This window comes from Panthera tigris, chromosome B4 (assembly GCF_018350195.1).
Source record: "Panthera tigris isolate Pti1 chromosome B4, P.tigris_Pti1_mat1.1, whole genome shotgun sequence".
In the NCBI taxonomy this organism is placed as follows: Eukaryota; Metazoa; Chordata; class Mammalia; order Carnivora; family Felidae; genus Panthera; species Panthera tigris.
Window position 1 is genome coordinate 41738447 of NC_056666.1, and position 9419 is coordinate 41747865.

Genomic DNA, 9419 nt, shown 5'->3' on the forward strand with positions numbered 1-9419 from the left:
ACAACCTTAAGCTCTTTCTTTCCTGTCCAGACAATAGGGAAAATCTGCCTCATATTCACACGAAGACAGTGTTCCCCTCTTTTTGTCCCACAGGGCAGGAGAGCTATTCTAAGATGATCTCTGGTGCATACATTTTAGACAAGATTGGATGTGCCCTGAGGAAGACTGGACCTTTCAGGAAAGGATCAGGAGTCCCTTCCTGGGAAAGTTTTCCCTTCCTTGGGTTGACTTAGAACAGAAAACTTGGGAAAACAAACCAGTTGCCATGCACGTGGGTCTTGTTTGCTCTGGGAATATTCTCATCCTAAACAAGAGCACTCCAAGCCTTCTCTCTCCCTGCCCTGATGTGGGTGGGCTCCATTCCTGGAAAGGGGGGTTGGATATAGTGCTTCTGAACCTATGCGTGTGGCAATTTGTGAAGCTTCCTGATATTCCTTAGCATTCTCTCCTACAACTTCTCAAGGTAGTATTGGATAGGGTTGGGCTCTCTGAAAGCCAAAGGCTGGGCCAGTACCTGCCAGGATCTCACAATCTCCCATTGTGCCTGTGCTGTGACTTCACCATCCTGAAAACCCACCAGGTGACAGTAGGGGCAGGATTTCCCCCATGTCCCTTCCCATCCTGAGGATATGTTTTTTTCAGAGTCCAATTTAGGCTCAAATCCTGGCCCTGGGATCTTCTTTGTGACAGGTATCCTCAGTTTCATCTTTGGACCCTGCATCTTCCTTTTTCTCATTTTCCTGGTGATTCGGCCATGCAGAAAGAAAATAAAATGCGAAGGTAGGCTCTAAAAAGGGGATGAGGAAAAGGAGAGCTTGTGGGCTGTGGATGAGAAGGGGCCATTGTGATGTGGATACTGAAGCTGCCTTTGGTCCTTATTGCATTTTCTGGAAAATGTGATATGTGGACTGCTCTGGACTTTAAACCTCAATGACCTTGGACTAGGAGGACCAAAGAAATATGGTATCCCATGACAGCAGTGAGTTCAGCACCAGGAATAGGGACACAGGTTAGGACTCTTCTGGGGTATGTCCATAAAGCATGAACAAGGAAGGGGCTCTGATGAGCTGAGAGCAGCCCCAGAGACTTCAAATGTGGCTCTATATGAAGGTGTTTTAGCATGTGAGTTTCTGACTCGGAAACTTTGTATCAATCTTGCCCACTTGTGAATAGTATCCACACCGGGCTGCATGTGAAATCGTTGATAATGACCATGAAACTAGGGAGGAGAAATAGCTGGAATTGGGTGGATGTCCCTGCCCTCCTTAGCACGTTCTGGCCATAAACCGGTATCTAGGGTGATTCACAGCATCCGTGGTGCAGCATCTACACATACAACTCCTGCAACCCTCCTTAGAACCATACCTTTCTCCACACTCTGAGGCTCTCAGCAGCTCTCTCTGCTCCCCAGTGAACGCGGAGTCTTCTCTCTGGAAAGAAACCATTTCAAGCCCGAGGTTCTGTTATGAATCTTTATTTACTTTTCATATATGCAGATTTATCCTCTCACGTCTGTTCTGGGAAGGTTTCTCGCCTGGCAGATAATTCTGTGGCCAAGCTGCTACCGTGCGCCAAAGAGCATGAAGACAGAGTTAGATTTGGGAACGTTATAGGCAAGGCAAGCCAGTCTGCTTTGGGGACTGGGGTGGGGGTAGGAAGGCCTGTGTGGAAGACGGACTGAAGGGGGAATGGAGTTTTGGGAGATGGCAACCTCAGTCCTCTGAGAGGGGAAGTCTGGTTTCCTGGGGACCATTCTCTCAGGAACTGAATGACTATTTCTCAGGCTGGTTTAAACTGTTTTTCTCCTGACACCTCAGTAACTGCCTCATGACTTTAGAGAGTAAGAAAGAGACAGTTCTCCATGTGCATAGCTGCTCTGATGGTTTCAGCTATATGTTAACATATAGGTATTTCCCAAACCAAGATATCTGGTTTGACAAAGTAAAACTCCAGGGTGGGAGGCAACTGAGAGATCATTTTACTGAAATATATTGGGATTTGGCGAACCTTTTGGTATTTTAGGGGGCGAATGCTGCCGATTTTTTTTTTATAATTTTTTTTTTAACGTTTATTTATTTTTGAGACAGATAGAGACGGAGCATGAACGGGGGAGGGTCAGAGAGAGAGGGAGACACAGAATCCGAAGTAGGCTCCAGGCTCCGAGCTGTCAGCACAGAGCCCGACGCGGGGCTCGAACTCACGGACCGCGAGATCATGACTTGAGCCGAAGTCAGACGCTCAACCGACTGAGCCACCCAGGCGCCCCATAAGCTGATATATCCACCAATTATCCAGAATGCCTTCAATTATAGCCTCGGGGATTATTGGTACTTAAAGGGATCAGAGGAATTGTATAATCAACCACTACTACATAGATAAAATAACTGAAAGTAGATAGGACGTGACTTTCTCAAGGTCACGCAAGAGGTCACTGTTAGATCCAGAATGATCCTATCCTGATTCCTGGGGGTAGGTCCGCTCTACTTATGTGCTCCACCAGAGGCCCTAGCCTGCTCTTAGAGGACAAGAGACAGGTGATCTGGAATACAATTACATAAATGAAGGATTTCCCGTCCCTGAAATTCTTGCCAAGACTTCTTTATGTGGGACGGATGAGATAGACGTGCTCAGGGCCACCTTCATGGGAATGTGACCTGTGCAACTGCCCACGTCCTACACTAAGAAGGACCTCACACTTGGCTTGTTGCCCTCCTGTTGCCATCTTGAGCTTTTTGATGGTCTTTGAACAAGAGGCTCTGATTTTGTTTTGCACTAGGCCCCGCAAATTATGTAATCCTGAGAATAGTACCTCACAGACAAGTAGTAAAATAGTCCCTTACCAACAAGTAAAAGAATATCTCTCTTTTTTTTTTTTTTTTAGCGTTTATTTATTTTTGAGACAGAGAGAGACAAAGCATGAACGGGGGAGGGTCAGAGAGAGGGAGACACAGAATCTGAAACAGGCCCCAGGCTCTGAGCTGTCGGCACAGAGCCCAATGCGGGCTTGAACTCATGGACCGCGAGATTGTGACCTGGGCCGAAGTCAGCCGCTTAGCCAACTGAGCCACCCAGGCGCCCCGTAAAAGAATATCTCTTAATCAGAGAGAGAGTTAGCTTCCCAAGTCATTTCAGTTATTTCTTAGCATCTTTAGGGAGGATGGGAATGGGTTGGATCTGGTGATAGGGACTTTCCTGCAGTTGTGGCCATGCATGTACTTTTTGATGCTGTGGTCATGTTTTTCCAGTCACAGCAATCACATAGATTATTAAAAGATTGGGGGGGGGGTTAATTCAAAATGTGACAAAGTGAGAAATATAGTTAAAATGGCCAAACATTAATGTTAGACTACTTTTTGATATTCTATGGCTGTTTATAATATATTAAGATTACTCTGATAAGTATGGGTTTCCATGGGGTCAGGTTTTGGGTGAAGGGCAAGCATTACTCCATATTTCTTTAAGACCTATGGCAGGACTGGTTTCATAATTTTCAGGGCCCAATGAAAAATGAAGTGGGATTCCTTGTTCAACAATTATTGATGTGTTTATTTAAATGTTTTTAATCTTTTTTTATTTTTGAAAGACAGAGAGATGGAGCACAAGCAGGGGGGACCAGAGAGAGGGGGAGACACAGAATCCGAAGCAGGCACTAGGCTCTGAGCTGTCAGCACAGAGCCTGATGTGGGGCTCCAACTCACGAACAGTGAGATCATGACCTGAGCTGAAGTCAGACACCCAAACGACTGAGCCACCCAAGCGCCCCTGTTCTTATTTATTTTTGAGAGGGAGTGAATGGAGGAGAGGAGCATAGAGAGTGGGGACAGAGGATCCGAAGCAGGCTCTACGCTGACAGCAGTGAGCCCGCTGCGGGGCTCAAACTCACGATTGTTGAGATCATGACCTGAGCTGAAGTTGGGTGCTCAACCGACTGAGCCACCCAGGTGCCCCTCAAAAATACTAAGACTTTGAAGATGGTGACAACAGGATGTGAGACCAAGCACAGGGCCTTCTGGAGCATGGAGTCCTACACAACCTCATGAGCTACATGTCCATGGAGCTGGATCCACACTATTCAGAGTTGGAAGGCCCAACAGATCATCTGCTACCATAGCCTTCTTGAAGGTGGTGGGGTTCCTTGGGAGGAGAACAACAGGGGAAGTGGAAGCAGCTATACCCATTTAAGGACTTTCAGAAAAGATTGGGATTATCCTTGTGGACACTGGGGGAGTCAGGATCTGGTGTCTAGGTGACTTCATGGGATATATGGTAATAGAGTTATACCTTCCTGTTACCAAATTCCCTTGATGTCGCCCAATCTAATTGAGAAAAGTAGGACGCTCACCATTCCTTCTCCAATTTCATGTCTCTGCTGTTTGCATTGACTGCGAAGCAGCTCTTCAGAGGTCTTTAGTCTCTATTACAGATCTTTCGTAGACAACGGTGTGAAATCAACAGTTTGTATGGATGATTTCCCTGATGGGTTTTATATTATGCAGAAATTATCTCAATCTGGGTCGCCCAGGGTGCTGTTTTCTTCTTGTCCATGGTTCTGATGCCTCTTGAAGGCTCTGATTAGTCTCTGAGTTGTAATTATAACAGGGACCTGAATTTGCTATTGCAGGTTGGTTTTCACGGTCTTCAGAGAAAGAAGGTCTGGAAGAGGAGAAACTCCTGAATGAAGAAGAGCTTGTATGTGAGAATGTTGAGATTGGAGTCAATGGGGTGTCATTTGAAGACCAAATATGCCTGTATTGAAACTCCTATTACATTTTGGTCCAGGCTAGACGTTCAGAAAATATCCCTGCCTACATCAGGATAGGACAGTGCTAACTTGTGGTCTATCTTTATATAAAATGTCCAATAATAAATACTTGGGTCCTTCCAGACCAGTTCTGTGTTATCAAGAAATCTTTGTGAACATCTAGAGACTCTAACACAAACCGCTTTTTATGGAATTCATACCCTAGCTGCTTTAATCCAAGTATACATTTTCTTTTCCTGAGTGAAATCCTAGGTGATTGATCTGTGGTCACACTGAAAGAGACGTTGAATCCAGCTCCGGAGCTGAGGTTTCTTTCCTCAAGATGACATCACAGTAAGAACATTTGAAGATTCCAGAAATGTTCTATCCTAATTACATCATCTTTTCTTACATAATTTCAGCCCCTCCCCTCCACCCTATAGACTCTGGAATTTCAATTCACTTGAGGTAGATGTGGGTATGTCCAAAATTTCTTAGTAAACATAAATAAATCTAAAAATTTCACGGCGGCATAATTAGAATAGGAAAGTGCAGGTCACTTGGAAGGAGAATGATTTTAGGTTAACTTTGTGACTTTGTCTGTGAAGATACTCATACCTCTACTTGCTTCCAAACCTAATTGTCTTCTCATAGTTGAGTATTTGGGTGTAGCACATGTGTGTTACGCATTTAATTAAAATAAATATTATTTCTTGTATCCTCAAGCACAGCAATCTTTGAAAATGTAAATTGGTTCAAATTACCCCACGGGCGGAGCATCTTCTAGGATATGAATTGAGAAGACACTCCACATTCACCAAGGCTGTAACATGCTGAGGGAACAGGAATGTCCTAACTCCTAAACCTGACCCTAATCTGGCTTCTGGCATTCCCAATATTCACCCAGTGATATGTAGTTTGTGCTCTTTCCCGATAGCCTGGAGAAGTGAGAACAGGTGCACGACATCTGGGAAAATAGCTGCTAAAAAGAGCTCACACTGTCTCTGTAAAATTACTCTCTACACCACTGTCTCCGAATTACTTGTTTTGAAGATACGCAGTAACCCCTTAGCTTCAAGCTACGTGTACCAGAAAGTCAAATGATAAACCCTTACAAGGAAAAAGTGCCTGCTTTCATCCGCAAATTGCATCCGAATGTGTGCCTATCCATCAAAGGGGAAAAAAGAATGAGGTCCTTTATGTCTGACCTGCTGTGTTAAAGTCAACGGGATCGCAGGTAATAGAGTAGGCTCATCGCCTGGGGATCCTGAGAAAAATCGTTAGAGCTCACACATCTGCTGGGGACAGATACACAATCTACATATAACATGTCCAAGTTCTCAGGTCCTTTGGAAAATAAGAAATGAAGTGACTTGAATCATTAGCTCTACATCCTGTCCCTAGAATTTCTAATGGTTCTCGAGTGTGTTTGGGCTGTGATACTTCGAACCACTACTTCCTCACAGTGTCTTTTTGTTGAATTCTCCATCTCTTGTTTTTTTTTTTTTTTTTCCTTTTCTCCTGAGGCCTCTTATCTTCCCTCTGCCCCATGTCACCGAATGTGTGGACAGCTTGCTCCTTCTCCCTCCTCTCAAACATTATCAAAAGCTCTTGCAATCAGCATTCACTGAAATTTAGTGTTAAGGGTGGGTGGGAAGAAGGGAAGATAGCCTGGCAAAAGATACACATAATTACCAAATTTCACCTAATCTTACAAAGTTTTTTTTTTTTAATGTTTATTCAAGTAATCTCCACGCCCAGTGTGGGGTTTGAGCTCGCGAACCCGAGATCGAGAGTTGCGTTCTCTTCCGACTGAGCCAGCCAGTCACCCCAAATTTGACCTAAACTTAATGTCCCGCTGCTGTTTTCTCCCATCCCCCCCTGCCTGAGGGGGTTTCTCTTTGTTCCTCTTTCCCTATTCACCCTGTCACCATTACTTAGCACACACCTACCCCTGTCTCTAATTTCTTTCCTTTCCTAATTTCTTTCTCGGATGGGGTTTGAAATGCTCTCATAAATCCTCTCGAAATTGGCCCTCCTGCCTCTGCCTCAGGTATCGAGAGGTGGCGGGAGAGTAGATCAATAAAAAATCCTTCTTCCAACAAAGACAAAGTAGAGGAATATCATCCACTTTAGATCCTGTGCTTGATTCTTGGGCAAGAAATCCAAGAAAAGGTTTATCCTTCTATCAGCTGCTGCCTGGACAGCTTTTGGTTCCTGGATTCTTATAATTACCTTTGTGCATAAGCTGCCCCCACTCCACAGAATTTGCATGTTCTGCTTCTTTGGGGCTCAGGTCAGCCTTGTGCTTTGGTCTAGCAGGAGCTGCCTAGATTTTCACACTGGAATATGATAGAGCTTTAGCATCTAAACAGATTAGTCTAGTTTATAAGTATGCACAGGAATCTTACCCACATAGCAGATTTATGTGAGGAATATGACTCCAATCATAATATTTGGGCACTGGTTAACCTCCTGTAATACACATGGAGAGTTAACTTTTACTACTGTTACCCATAACCCACCCCCTTTTCCTGAATGCAAAAGCTACTGCTGTTATTTCTTTTGATATAGCAAGGTTTTCTTTCCTGTTTCATACCACTGTGGTTATAATGGCAAATGGACCTAACGATGAACAGAAAACCATCCTGCACATCCCCTAGTAATATCTGATTAACAGTGATGTAAGAGGCTTCACTGATCTCTATTTGGCAGAAAATTGTGGTGTACTTTCTTTATGTTAGATTGCTATGAAAGATCTAGAGTATCTACAGAATTCCCTACGCTAGCAGCCTCACCATTGATCAGTCATAGAGGTAAAGGGGTGATTAACTTTGGAAATTGGAATTTTGATTTATTAATGAATACTATTGGGTGTAGCTGGGCTCCAAAACGACACATATTTGTATTATCTTCTCAAAGTGTTTCTCCTTCCGTGGGAAATCTGTTTTATATACCATGAATCCGGTTACTGCCAACATGGTAAAATCAACAGGGGCTACCAGTTCCCAAAATCACCTCTGGAGAAGTGATTGAGGTAAAACGGAAATAAGCATCTAAAGAATTAATCACATTAGAACGAGACCAACTTAGGTTGAAATGGTGACCTGAGAGCAGTGGACGGGGCAGAAGGTGGTCAATGCCTGCAGTCCAGGAGGAGAGCTGCAGGAGAGGAGGGACGAAAGTGTAGACAGTGGGCAAGTTCTGATCTTGTATCTCCCCCAATTCATTTTATCACTTATTTTAATTTTACAGACACAGAAATCTGTGGCAGTGATCCAAGCTGCTCACCGTGTCTGTCCATGACTAATATCAGGCAAGTACAAAAGTGCTAGCTAAGAAGTTAAGGAAAACAATTAAGAAATAAATAGAAGGATAAATATAGGCAGAGAACAAATTGCTGAGTTGAAATATCAGTTTCAGTAATTTTCATTTTTTAATGTTTATTCTATTTTGGAGAGAGAGAGTGCTTGCGGAGGAGGGGCAGAGAGAGAGAGGTAGACAGAGAATCCGAAGCAGGTCCCACGCAATCAGCACAAAGCCCACCATAGGGCTCAAATTCATGAATCATCGTGAGATCATGCTCTGAGCCAAAGTCGAACGCTCAACTGACTGAGCCACCCAGGTGCCCCAATCAGTTTCAGTAATTTTCCAAGAAGGTGTGAAAAAAGAACAAAAACATGGAAAGTATAAAATGGTAAGGGATACAGGGGGCAGAAGAAAAGCCTCAGCATATACTTAACAAGGGTCCTACAAGTAAGAAACAGAAAACTAGAGGGGAGGAAAGAGCTGAAGAATTCTTTCAATAGATGGAAATTTCACAGAATAAAAAGGATTTGTGAGTGCTTCATTTTGGAAGCACTTCTGGATTGCCACTAAAGGAAGATGAGAAAAAACTTTCACACCCAGACAAACTATACAGAAGTTTTTTTTTTTTTTTTTTTTTTAAAGTACCAGAGTAAAATTTCCGGAAGAAAGAGCACATCACCTGTTAAGGAACAAGAATCAGATTGACTCTAAACTTCTCAGTGGCAACATTACTTATAAGACAAAGTAATATCTTAAAAGAAGCAAGAACACTGAATTTGGAATTGTATCTGGAGCCAACTATCATTCCTAAGCGAGAAAGAAATACGCTATATAAGCCACAATTTTTATGAAATATATTTAAAGCGGCTATTAACACAAGAAGAAGCAACGAAATTGAATTTAACGCTGAAGGCCTAGATAGTTTTATTGGTAAGTTCCATCAAACTCTCAAGTAACAATTACTATTTTATACCAAAAAGTAGAAGAAGCAGAAAACGGAAAAAGTCCCAGCTCCTTTAAAAAGCCTAGTGTAATAGTAATTGTACTTTTTTATAGAGTGATAAACTTACATAGAGAAAATGTCACAAATATTAAGTATACAATTTGAGAATCGTTGCATATCTATATAGCCATATGTGTATGCTAAATAAAGAATATTTTCCATGCCACAGAAGGTTCTGTCATGCCTGCCTCTCCTGCCTATTACTATATTGACCTCTTATCATCATTTTGACCTGTTTTAACAGTAAGAATTTTTTTTATGTTTATTCATTTATTTTGAGAGAGAGAGGGGGAGAGATAGAGAGAGAGAATCCCAAGCAGGCTCCACACTGTCAGCACAGAGCCTGATGTGGGGTTTGATCTCAGG

General features: G+C 43.0%; 1 long non-coding RNA gene across 1 annotated transcript; it reads left to right on the forward strand.

The window, feature by feature from the left end:
- The first annotated feature begins 556 nt into the window (after window positions 1-556).
- On the forward strand, window positions 557-4900 carry LOC122240290. Its single transcript, XR_006219773.1, has 2 exons — window positions 557-780; window positions 4622-4900. It is a non-coding gene; the product is annotated as an uncharacterized LOC122240290 (long non-coding RNA).
- Window positions 4901-9419: the final 4519 nt, after the last annotated feature.